Source organism: Pleurodeles waltl, chromosome 11, assembly GCF_031143425.1.
Source record: "Pleurodeles waltl isolate 20211129_DDA chromosome 11, aPleWal1.hap1.20221129, whole genome shotgun sequence".
NCBI classification, from domain to species: domain Eukaryota; kingdom Metazoa; phylum Chordata; class Amphibia; order Caudata; family Salamandridae; genus Pleurodeles; species Pleurodeles waltl.
Window position 1 is genome coordinate 680,533,889 of NC_090450.1, and position 13,769 is coordinate 680,547,657.

Below are 13,769 nucleotides of genomic sequence, written 5' to 3' on the forward strand. Positions count from 1 at the left end.
CTTTGGGATACTTTTACTTGTACTTACCACCATAGATACCAAGGGAGCCATAAGTCCTCTAAAGTTCAATAAATCGTTCAAGGAATGTCTCACCAATGTAATTTATTGCCCTCACTGCATCTCTCTTAACCAGAAATTCAGAAATCTCGATTCGGGTGCAACCATAAATTTCGTGACAATCAAGGATTATGAGGTGATTGGGAATCCTCAGATCCAAACCTGGTGACATATACATGGGAGAAAGTTTCCGAAATGAGAGGAAATGTGTGGAAATGAGGAGTAAACAGTTCCTGGCACATATTCAAGATTGTTTAGGGTAATAGAGAGGTAACACCACACCCAATAACTATCATGCATCACAGTGTTGGCAATCCTGGGTGCAGCTGAACCACACTAGAGATGAACACCTAAGTGCACTACACACTTTGTGTGCGCCTGGCTTGGCTTAGGCACTAAATGCACAGGAACGGACATAGTCAAGTAGCATGTAATTTATAGAATAAGGACATAAGATGCTTTGTAGAACGAAAAGTACCTTCATTTTGGCACATGGGACCATAAAACAGCCATAATGTACCTTCAACATGAAACAAAGGAGATGGCTGTAGCCCAGCATCAGCAGTTTAATCCACTCTTGCAGAAGAGCAGAATTATGCAGAATATAACTACAACTCTCCAGGAAGTCAAATACATCCAATGATACTGAGTAGATGTACCCTGCCACAGAGTCCTCACTGTCATAACCCCACTTGTCCCTCACAAGTGTGAAGTAACACTACCCAACCAATATTATCCAGAAGTACTTCAATCCTCCCTGATAAGTGGGGTGTCTCAGAAGTGTACGATACCAACGCTGAGTAGTGAATGATAAACAGGGATACACAACATATAATCTGATAAGAAATGTCTTTACATAATCTCCCACTCAGGTCCACCTATGTGTGAGTCTGGTACCAGTGATCCTTCGCAGAGAAGACAAAGCCTGTGGAAAGGAGCACCCCATAACAGCGAGCGTGTCCGTCTGGTCCCCAGTAATTCACTTGCGATGTTGGTAGTCCTTAGCGGTGCCACCTCCCTGTGCATCAGCAATTTACTGCCTAAAAGGAACTCTTCCAATGTCCACAATAAAACGTCACCATTGTCAATGCTTGCTCAGGACATGAGATCCTAAACTAACATTTGTTAGAGGAGCTCAAGAGAACCTAGAGAAAGAATTAATGGTCAGGGTGGCACAAATGGCTGAGAGGAAGAGTTTGGTATCTTTAACAAAATTCCAAAAGGCCTCTTCAAGACATCACAAAGTCCAAACCAAACATCTTATCAAATCCATACCCTTCTCAATATCTTAGCCCTTTTGTTTCTCTTTTAATTAAAAGGCAACCTTAAGGCAGGTGACAGCCAGTAAGATGACATTTAGCATCCTCTAGAAAACGTCTTCTTGACTCCTGACAACTCACACCCCCTTCCCCCAGGGCACAGAGCACCTGGGGAAGTGATGGGCAGTGTAAGTGTATATTAGCTCCAGCTCTAACTACACCATCCCCCTTCAGCTTGTGGGCCCCTGTGATAAATACATCAACCAGGGAGAGGAGGTCATGGTTTGAAAACAGCCACTGCCAGAGGAGGGGGAGTCATTGTCCTCTTACTTCCCTGAGATTCCCATGGACCTAGTATCCATCTAACAAGGAACCTGTAATTTTTATCACATGACAGATCCAATTTTCTCTCACACTTGTTCTCCCTCTCTTTGCGTCTCTGCCGCTCTTTTGTTTAACACCCACACACCAACTGCAGGAAGTTGGCTCTGTATATACTATCTCAAAGTGAGAGATGGTGTCCACAGAGTCCAAGAGTTTTTCTTAAAGGTTGATAGTGACAAAATTAGATAATTCTAATGCTCTATTTTGTGGTAGTGTGGTCGAGCAGTAGGCTTATCAGAGGGTAGTGTTAACCATTTGTTGTACACACACAGGCAATAAATGAGGAACACACACTCAAAGACTTAACTCCAGGCCAATAGTTTTTATATAGAAAAATATATTTTCTCAAATTAGTTTAGAACCACAAGATTCAAATTTGAGGTAAGTACATAAAATGCAAGGTACTTCACACAGGTAAGTATAGAACTGTGATTTAAAACAGCAGTACACACAGTTTTGGTTAAAATGGCAATAAGCTATTTTAAAAGTGGACAGTGCAAAAATCAACAGTTCCTGGGGGAGGAAAGTTTGGTTAGGTTTCTCAGGTAAGTAAAACACTTACACAGTCAGTCTCCTAGGCATGGGTAGCCCACCATTAGGGGTTCAAGGCAACCCCAAAGCCACAGCACCAGCAACACAGGGCCTGTCAGGTGCAGAGGTCAAAAGAGGGCCCAAAACACATAGGCGCCTATGAAGAACAGGGGTGCTCTGGTCCTAGTCTGCTTACAGGTAAGTACCTGCATCCTCAGGGAGCAGACAGGTTTTTTTTGTAGAGCACTGGGGGACACACACAAGGCCACAAAACACACCCTCAGCAGCACAGGTGCGGACGGGTGCAGTGGACAAAGTAGGCGTCAGGTTTGCTATTGAAAGCAATGGAGGGACCCGGGGGTCACTTAGTCGATGCAGGCAGGACACGGGGTACTTCTCAGGCCAGCCACTGACTGGGCTAGGATGAGGGCCGCCTGTTGGTCACTCCTGCACTGGTAGGTGGTTCCTCTCGGTGCTGGGGGCTGCGGGTGCAGTGCTTGGTCCAGGCGTCGGGTTCCTTTGTTACCAGGCAGTCGCGGTCAGGGGGAGCCTCTGGATCCTCTCTGCAGGCGTCGCTGTGGGAGTACAGGGGGGTCGACTCAGGGTGTCCACATTGTTGGAGTTGCCTGGGAGTCCTCTCTGCAGTGTGGGTTCTTCTGAACTCGAGCCGGGGGCGTCAGGTGCAAAGCATGAAGTCTCACGTTTCCGGCAGGAAGGGAGAGTCTCTTTAAAAGTTTTGTTGCAGGTTTTGAACAGTTCCGCTGTTCTCTGGAGTTTCTTGGTTCTTTAGGTTTAGGGCAGTCCTCTGAGTCCTCAGAGGTCACTGGTCCCCGTCAGGTGCGTCTCTGTGCAGGTTCTTTGAGTCTGGAGACAGGCCGGTAGGGCTGGGGCCAAGTCCGTTGGTGTCTCAGTCGTCTCTGCAGGGCTTTCAGGTCAGCAGTCCTTCTTCTTTCTTCAGGTTGCAGGAATCTGAATTCCTGGGTTCGCGGTCACCCCTAAATACTAAATTTAGGGGGGTGTTTTGGTCTGGGGGCAGTAGCCAATGGCTACTATCCTTGAGGGTGGCTACACCCTCTTTGTGCCTCCTCCCTGAGGGGAGGGGGGCACATACCTATTCCTGTTGGGGGAATCCTCCAAACTCAAGATGGAGAATTTCTAAAGGCAGGGGTCACCTCAGCTCAGGGCACCTTAGGAGCTGTCCTGACTGGTAGGTGACTCCTCCTTGTTTTTCTCATTATCACCTCCGTCCTTGCTGCCAAAAGTGGGGGCTGTGGCCGGAGGGGCGGGCATCTTCACTAGCTGGGATGCCCTGGGTTGCTGTAACAAAAGCCATGAGCCTTTGAGGCTCACCGCCAGGTGTTACAGTTCCTGCAGGGGGAGGTGAGAAGCACCTCCACCCAGTACAGGCTTTGTTCCTGGCCACAGAGTGACAAAGGCACTCACCCCATGTGGCCAGAAACTCGTCTGGTTGTGGCAGGCTGGCAGAAACTGTTCAGCCTAGCACTAGGAGTCAGACTGGTATTCAGGCAGCATCTCTAAGATACCCTCTGGGTGTATTTTACAATAAATCCCACATTGGCATCAGTGTGCATTTATTGTGCTGAGAAGTTTGATACCAAACTTCCCAGATTTCAGTGTAGTCATTATGGAACTGTGGAGTTCGTAATTGACAGACTCCCAGACCATATACTCTTATGGCTACCCTGCACTTACAATGTCTAAGGTTTTGCTTAGGCACTGTAGGGGCATAGTGCTCATGCAATTATGCCCTCACCTGTGGTACAGTGCACCCTGCCTTAGGGCTGTAAGGCCTGCTAGATGGGTGACTTACCTATGCCACAGGCATTGAGAGGTGGGCATGGCACCCTGAGGGGAGTGCCATGTCGACTTGGTCATTTTCTCCCCACCAGCACACACAAGCTGTGAGGTAGTGTGCATGTGCTGAGTGAGGGGTCCCCAGGGTGGCATAATGCATGCTGCAGCCCTTAGGGACCTTCCCTGGCCACAGGGCCCGTGGTACCAGGCGGACCATTTACAAGGGACTTATCTGTGTGCCAGGGCTGTGCCAATTGTGGAAACAAAGGTACAGTTTAGGGAAAGAACACTGGTGCTGAGGCCTGGTTAGCAGAGTCCCAGCACACTTACAATCATAACTGGCATAGACAAAAGGCAAAAAGTTAGGGGGTAACCATGCCAAGGAAGGCATTTCCTTAAACCAACCACACCAAGAGCTGCACTATGACATACTAATGGTTAAAAACACAATGCAAATGCTGATGACATTACATAGCATGTATCTGCATTGTAACAAGCCCAGGCAACACTACCACATAACGGGAAAAATGCCTCAATACATAACAATCGCCTAAAGCCAAGCCACAGACAACTCTGTTCCCCAAAAGAATTTTAAAAAATGTCAAAGTCCTACAGCACATGCATCCATGCATTTTGGGCTCGACACAGATTCATAAGTGAATCTATCTGGTTACTATCCATTATATTCTATCACTACCAACATTTTAGCCTTCTCAGTACATGATGGTAACTATGTGTGGGTGGAAAATTGTGCAAATCATGTAGCAGCTATAATTCACCCTTTTAAAGTACACTTTTGGAGCAAAATTGGACTATAAAAATTGCGGATTTCTGGTTTTTCAAGAGGTTTGTGTTTCTTGCTGTCAGACTTGTGGATTGTCTAAACTGCATAAACCAGCCAGTTTGTGATTCATGGGAAGTTCTTTGGTAGCCTCCTGCCTTTTATTAATCCACTGCAGGTGAAAGCGTATCAGCGAAGTTTTGCAGATTTGCACCGCAATCCACTTCCATTTACCGCAGATTGAAAGCAAATTGTGCCGCCCTACTGGCCACTACTCATTATGACTGATAGATAATTAATAGGAAACACAACCGAATACAATATGAACAGACCTCTTTGACGCCTCTCAATCCAAGAATCCCATAACAGAGCATGTGGGAATGTGTGATATAAGTGCGTTTAAGATAATCTAACACGTCACTTAGTTTAATTCTAATAATAACCCTTATAATAAAGCTTACCTTTACAAATATCTCAACAATAGCCCTAAATCTGATCCACATTCCGATAAGTACCCTTATAAATAAAACCTTAATTGTTTTACACAAAATATGTTTGCAAGTGTCTTCAATATCACTGGAAGACTTTTTTTAATCATTCGTTGGTGATTGGGCGGTTGCCCGTTTAGATGTACTCCTGACATTCTCAGTCATGACTTACTCTGTTGAAGCAGAGGTGGACGGGCTTTGTTTCACTTTATTATCTGTATATCAACATAATTCGGTCTTATTTCAAAACCCCCTGGCTCTCTTAGGTTTACAGAGAGGAACCCCTGTCTCGAGCAGCCTCCTCTCTTTTAATTCCTAGGAAGCTGTTATCTCTTCCAGGTGCCTGTCAAGGAGCCCGGAGGTGTCAGGGCATCCAGCCGAGGTTCTCTGCAATAAATCGAGAGCCTCAAAACTTTCCAAAAAATGCAAGCTAAAAAAATAGGGAAATAGACTGTTACTGGTGATAGAAGTGTCTGTAGAGAAGGGTGGCATGAGTTATTTAATCAACCATGTACATTTTCAATATTTGAAAACAATTTTCATCTGCCAATATTGAAGACATCTTATTATTTTCCAGACATTATCTTGGAAAGAAACCTAGGACACTGGTATTTATTTCTATTTCTGGCACTGCTTTCATGTCAAACATAGCAAGAAAGCAATGTCAGGATTGGTCTGAGCGGCAGTCACTGCCGCTCAGACAGTGCCCTGTGCAGTTTCTCAAGCTCGGCTGTTAAACACTGCCAGGCTGGAGAAACCTAAGTGCACATGTGTGTTTGGCCGGCCTCAGACAGCTGGACAAACACACATGAGCACTTAAGTACACTCTCCCCTCCTCCCCGCCCGCCTCCTGAGGCCCAGCCCCAACCCACTCCCCCCTCGCTGTATTGCTAGCTGATCCAGCAGATGAAAAATAAAACAATAGTGCAACTATTGTTTTATTTTTCATCTCCTGGATCTTGGCCAGGGGGGTGACACTCCGTCGCCATAGCAAAGGAGCCACCTCTGGCAATAAGGAGCACGCTGGTAGCAGTCCATGCCCTGACTTCTTAATCTGAGTGATCGTGGGTGTCTCACCTCTTTCCTGGTAGAATTTCAGAGTTTGTGTGCTGAAATCTTGGTTTCACAAGGCAAACACAAATGGAGCAATTCCAGCCTTTGAGATCTGTGAGGTGGGAAGTGACATAGAACCTTAACATCCACAGTGCCAAATTCATCACCTCAATAAGGCAGAAGATTTAAGATCTACTATTATTAAAAATAATAGTGCCACTTGTAAAATACTCTTCAAAATGGTTGGGTGAAATTGTTCACTAAAATTTGGGCAGAACAGGATTCACATTTTTAATCCTCCTGCAGATCAAAGTTTGTTCTGGAAATCCACAAAATGTGCTGTGGACGGCTCTAAGTGTTTAGACTATGTCTTCAGGTACAGAACTTCAATGTCAATAATAACTTTTCTTTGCCCCAACAAGAAACATTTTTCAGTTATGTGCATTGAAACTAAAAAGGGTTTTTAACCCTGTTTTATGTTCACATGTCTGCTGGGAAGCACCCAAGCTATATATTGGACGTATACGTGATGGTTTAGATGTCTTTTAATTTAAAAGTTGTATTTTAAGCACATGACCAACACATTTTTTGGGGGCATGTTTTCCTTTTTTTTTACTTTTGGTTTGTGGCATTTACTTTCCAATTGTCTGTTTTTTTATACATGAACCGTTGCGCCAACTTGACTTTGCCAATGCTTTTTACCTTGCACCCCGAGTACCACCCATTCCACCTTGTGTTTGTTCCATCCTTCTTTGCTTTAATTTACTATTCCATTTTTGATGGGATGCTGCTCCAGATATTTGCTTTGCCTTTCCCTGAAAAATATTATCTAGTCCCACTTTGTTTATTCCTGTGCCTCTCCATGAGATGCCATTGCTATCTCAGTTCTCTCTGCCATAACCATCTCCCACCCTCCTCCTCTTACACTTGTTTAAATTCGTTGGGTTATCATCACTGGATTTTCAATTATATAACTGACACCCCTTATTTCAATTGTTTCAGGACCATCCTCAATCTGGCTTTATAATTCTTAAAATAGGCTTTTTATGATTAAGATTAGATCTTCAAGTATGACCACTTGGTCTGGATAAGGTACTCCAGATGTGGACATAGTTCTCCAGGTATGATCTCTTGTTAAGTATATAATACTCTGGTTGTGGTTCTATACATGAGCACGGTACTCCAGATGTGGTGTCCATGAACAGAGACAGTACTCCAGAACCTGCCACCTAAACTATACACAGTGTTCAAGATGTGGACACCAATTTCTAGATATGGTCCCTGTTGGAAATGGCCCTTTTTGCAGGGTTATCCCCAAAATTTTTGCCTCTGACCTCCTATTTTTGACTGCATGCTGCATTGAGTTTTTTGGAGGCTTTAGGACTGTGGGCACTTTACCACTGCTGCCCCAGCTAAAGTGCAAATGCTCTGTGGCTAAATTGTATTGGTGATTGGTTTATCCATGACTGGCATATTTGATTTACTAGTAAGTCCCTAATAAAGTGCACTATGTGTGTCTAGAGTCTGTACCTTAACTGCTACTAGTGGGCCTATTATACACCCACATGAAGAACCCTGTAAACATGTCTCAGACCTGCCACTGCAGTGTCTGTGTGTGCAGTTTTAAACTGCCATTTCGACCTGACAAGTGCACCCATTTACCAGGCCCAAACCTTCCCTTTTATTACATGTAAGCCACCCCTAAGGTAGGCCTGCATATCCTGATGGGTCTTCCCAAGCTAGAGTGTGGGAGGATGTGACACTTGCACCTGAATTTTGCTGTGCCTGTCCTTACACATAGCAGTCTCCAACCCCCTGGAGTGTGTTTGGGGCCAGGGCAGGTAAGACAGGGTCTTGTGCACTACAAAGACTTCTCTTTGAAGTTTGTCTACTTCAAAGACAGAAATGGGTATAAGTACTGGACCCCTGGCTCCACAAAGTTAGAATCTTTCTGGACTGAGGACTTCCTGCTAGGAAGAAGAGCTGGATGCTGTAGGCAGGACTGCCACTCTGCCTGTTGCTTTGCTGTGCTAGCCTGCTTCTTACTGCTTCTGTCCTGTAAGTGAAAGGGCTGAACTTTGCTTTCAACATCCTGCTTCCAGAGGTTCTCCAAGGGCTTGGACTGAATTTGCCTCCTGTTAAGAAGTCTCAGAGGGACATCAAAGACTTCATCTGCCAGCACCTGGGCTCTCTTGCTGAGACTCCTGATCCACCAAGTGGTGCCCAATCCAGTTCCTGGGCCTTTGGGAGTGAGGTCTGGTACAACCAAGATGAAACCAAGCACATTGACTCCAGAGCCACTTCAGAACCGGCGCCACTGTCCAACTCCACGCCACTGCCTGCACCAGAGGTGTGGTCCCCGCTAAGTGCAACAATCGCAACCTGCAACACAGGCCCTACACCGCAGCAGCGCCTCTGAAGTCCCACCACAGCGTGAGTCCCAAGTGTTGTGTCACTGACGTCCGTGATGCCGCATCACCTCCCTGCAACCGTAAGAAACCAACACCTCACCTGCCCTGCCTAGGAGTTAGGAACAAACGCCTCACCTCCCGGGTGGCAGTAAGGAACCAATGCTGCACCAGCTCCAGCAACTCTTCACCTTCCTGACTCTGTAAAATGCCTTTGTTTCCTCATCGTTTTCCAAGGTACTGTACCTGGGGTCCGTGCGACTCCATGACTAGCCCTCACTCCCCTGCGAGTGGTGCTGGACTGTTGAAAACAACGCTGTCAAGACGCCATGATAGCCCCAGTTGGAGCTATTGTGTTTCTGAGTGCTATACTAAGATTTCATTATTGAAAATTCATATCTTTTCCCTCTGTATGCTGGATTTTTGTTGTTTTGGTGTTGTTCTACTGAGATAAATATTGGCTATTTTTCTAAACTGGTGCAGAGTACTTTTGTGGTGTTTTCACTTTGTTACTGTGTGTGTATGTGTACAATACTTTGTTCATTGCCTCTGAGATAAGTCTGAAGTTTGTGCCAAGCTACCAAGGGGGTGAGCAGATGTTGTGTTAGGTGTGTGATTTCCTTACCCTGACTAGAATGAGGGTCCCTACTTGGACAGGATGCAAACCACTGCCTGCTAGAGACCCCATTTCTAACAGTCCCCTTCACAGAACCCAGGACTCCAGGTGTGGCCTTCATAACTTAACATTGTACTGCAGATGTGGTCTCCAGGGACAAACACAGGGACAAACACAGTACAGAGGATGTGTATGGAGTAATCCAGACGAGGCCTCATGGACCGGATACACTACACCAGATGTGGACATAATGCTCCAGAAATAGTTCCCTGCAAAGGCAGAGTACTCCAGGTGTAGACTCCTTAAATAAACACATTACTCCAGATGTGGCCTCGAGGTACAGGCCCAGTATGGACACAGTAGTATGTATTTGGCCTCCTGGACTGTACACAACACTCCAGATGTTGACAAAGTGCTCCAAATATGTCCCCCCAGCAGAAAACATAGTACTCCAGGTGCAATTTCCATAATTAAACACGGTACTCCAGATGTGGCCCCCAGTAACTCCAGATATGGCCTTCTGCCTAATTAACATGCTGCACGTGTGAGAGCCAGAACTGGGCTAAACACTCCACAAATGCTGTTCAGTATTGGTTACAGTATACCCAATGTGGCCTGACCGGTGACCCATATCTACTCCATTTGATGGCTGAACATTCCTCCTGAACGCTCCTCCCCTTCCCACCATATCATTCCTCTAGCACATGGACTTCGACACTCTGTTTATCGGCTTTGAAGTTCTCAGATAAGATGGCCCAGAAAATCAGAAAATACGGCCAGAGTGGGTGTGAGGGCCTTTATCACTTTGGCCTGAAAGACTAGACAGGACTTCCAGATGTCTTAGGATTTACTGCCATTCAATTAAATGTTGAACACTCATCTTTTTCGGACTTCTTTGACTCGGGCTACTTAGTGGAAGCGCCTGGATTCTTTATTTTGAGTGCAGGGCTGGAGGGCAGCTCAAGGCAGGTCCTTAAATGATACTGCAAGCCCCCTCAGGATAACTTTGCTGTAAGTGCATGACTTGGTATTCAGCCACATTGAGACTTGGCTGCCGCCTCCTCGGCCTCTTCCATTTTTTTTAAATAACAAATTTTGGCCACCACCCTACTTTTGTTCTGACTCCCAACTTTCTCGGCATCTTTCCACTTTTGAGAGCCCCACTCCTGGAGGCCCTGCTTGTGTGCTGCCGCTGCCTTCCCACTGTCGACCACATAAGAAAAAAATGCGTGAATGATTAACTCAACAACGGCAAACAGCACAGAAGCAGAGCTTGTCATTTACACCATTTCATATGATTGAATCCGGACTTTTGACATGAGGCAAATTTATGAGATCAGATGACTGATCAGCTCAGCTGGGGCAGATTAAGTTTAAAGTGCATGTTTTTTTCTACATAATGAGCAAGAAACCAGAATCTCTTGGCGAGCAGAGAGCTTACGTCACTGTTGCCCCCCAAGGAGAATTGTTACACACAGAAAATGCATAGATATGGTATCACCAGTCCCGACCTGTGGCTCCGCCTATTTACGTCATGTTTGTTGCTCCCTGCTCCTGGTTTTCATTGTATTTATGTCACAGTCCACAGCATGTCTGAATTCCAAAAAGAGCTGAATTTAGACATAGACAAGCGCAAAACTGGAGACTGAGTAGAATAAGTGTGCCAAGGTTTACACTGCTCATTGCTGGCAGTGCTTAATTTGTGCTTGTTGTTTCCGGTGTGTATCACCGGCACTTATATCTGAGGTCCGGCGCTTAGTTTTCTGTCTCAAGCATTTACTGTGAGCAAAAGACACGTGGGAAAGAGGGAGGAAGAGAAAAACGAAAAAGTGTCAGAAAGGGGAAAAGCAGGAAGCTGCAAGAGTGAGTTGAAGGGGGAGTGGCTGTAAATGGATTGAAGAGGCCCGAGATGGCTTCAGGATTATGCTGCCTCAGTATTATGTGCTCGCACTTTTAATTGCAGCAGCCGCGCATGTTTAAGAGGAGAGCTTTGAGCACCGGCACCTTTTTATTTACAAATTAAGCACTGATTGCCGGTGCTCATTGCTCATCAGATACTAAGCAGGAGCCAATGGCAGCATCAATCAAATGTCACGTGCCAAATTATTTTTGTGCCAAAAGTTGACACGAATGCAGCGGTAAATGGCGTTGACTCATGTGGCGCCAATGCTTGATAATTCATGCAAAGCGAGCGTATCAAGACAGAAACAGTACAAAAACCCAAAGAATTCCACGCAAAGCCAGATCAACTAATGTCACGTGAGGTAGATCTGCCTGGATTTCTATAGAATCCAACTGCAAACAATGGGCAAACGGGAAATTATATTATTTTTCCAAGCTTCATACCTGTAATTTTCAAAAATGTACAAGTTATATTATTAACACTTGGGCAATTGAACATAGAAAATTCTATGGGATGCTGTGCAGTAAGCAAAAATCTCACACACGACTGCGCTAATCTGCCAAAGTGAAATGCTAAATCATATCTAATGTTGCGCAAAAACTGCGTACATCAGCGTACCATGCCAAGAAAGTATAAAACTTTTTGCCGTTTGCACAATGCAAAGCTGCAGATTTCCGTGCACCACTGTGTTGCACTAATCTTGGCAAATCTTGACACGTGTGTCAAGGGATGATATGGTACCAGAATAGCGTGGCCTAAATAATGTGTGGCAAAAATATTGTATGCTAAATATTGTGTTGCCCCATTGAAGTAAATGCTCGAAAGTTTACACCCAATGGAGTAATACGTTAGTAAGCAATAAGCCACAATAGTTATGTCAGACAATATTTTTGCTGGTGATATTTTGACATACAACCATGTGTAGCAGAATAATATGAGGACAGGTCTGACCAGTAGATATTTTCATTTATGGTTAATGTGAGCAAATATTGTTTTAATTACAAAAATAACTTGTTTGTGAAGTCTTATTACTACAGTTTTGCTATTTGAAAATGATATAAACTAACAGGTGTTATTGTTAACTTATTTCACGATATTCCCAATTTACAGGTGTAAGAAAGTGGATTATTAGTTGGAGTGGATGGCAGTCTACCACAAGTAATAATGTCACTTTTCTTGTTATCTCCAGTAAAGGTTTCCATGAATTGAAACCTGAGCTCAACCTCATGTAGCTATGGCACAGAGCAGACAGGTTTAACTTAAGAAAATGTATAAACTATTTGGAAGTCACAAAAAAGTTAAAAAGTTGAAAACACAAAACAATAACATTCCTACTCCAATTTATAAATAAAATAGAGAGTATTCTAATGCACAAAATGACAAAAAAATAGTGAAATCCAATATAGGGAACCAGAGATATGAGATTTAAAAACTAAAAAGAAAATAGAGTTTAAAAAGTGCCAAGCTCCAACCGTGGGTTTGCTGCAGACTGTAAAGGAGTGCAGGTTGGATATGAGGACCATGTTAGTCCTAGTCAAAGAATTAGGTTTGGAAAACGTTCAAGAAGGTAGAGTGCTCAGTGGGCAAGGCTGCAGGTTGGATCTGAAGACAGGCACATTGGTGATAGGCTGACAAAGGAAAAGGTCTTGGTGAAGCCATTGACAAAAACAGGAAATGCTCTGAGAGAGGAAAATTCTACAGTTTGCACTCAGGAAGTTATCCCCGTTGATCAAAGATCAAATGCTGCTTGGCGTCAATTCCAGCCAAATTTTCTACCTCACATCTGGACTCTTTCCTGGAAGTTGGATTTCCTCAGCAGGGCAAGGCTGCAGGCTATAGCAGAAGGGGGTTTGACGTCGTGGGATGCCGGTCAGTGCTGGGCCTGCTGAATCGTTTTTGCTGCTGTAGAGAAGAATGTACCGAGAGCTGTGGCAAAGTAAGGCCCAGCGATGCACCCTCAGTGGATCGGCTGGTTGGTTGGTCCCAGTCTCTCAATAGTCCTTCAGGCAAAAAGTTAGCAAAAAGTTTCAAAGTCCCAGCTTTTTAGGTTTGGACAAGAAGAGTAGACTCTGACACTAGCCAAGGGTTCCAGGGCCTCAGGAACACAAGTTTGGGGTCAAGACTCACTAAAACAGAAGCCACCCGCAGGGTTTAGGAATGGTCCAATTGCAATGGTCAGCAGGGCTCCTCCAGGAAAAGGGGATTCTTGCTGCTTTTGTGTCCTGGTAAATTAAGAGGACGTCAGCCAACTGATCTTAGGAGTTCACCTCTTTGTCTTGGGTACAAGTGGGAGCTGGTCATGCTTCTATGGTTCTCCTTGCTGGTCTCAACAGCAGGTGCAGTCCTTCTTCTGACCTCCACAGCACCAGCAGTGATCTGAAGAGAGTGCCTGGGGTGCTACATTTATGCCTGGCACTAGCTTATGGGTGAGAGTGACTCCTCGCCCCTCCCTGACCAATATGGAAAAAGCTTCC

The 13,769-nt window shown here is 45.0% G+C and overlaps 1 protein-coding gene across 1 annotated transcript in view; it reads left to right on the plus strand.

Moving 5' to 3' along the window:
• Window positions 1-13,769, plus strand: part of ANTXR1 (ANTXR cell adhesion molecule 1) — a 398,881-nt gene that overhangs the window by 145,448 nt on the left and 239,664 nt on the right. The window lies entirely within an intron of this gene.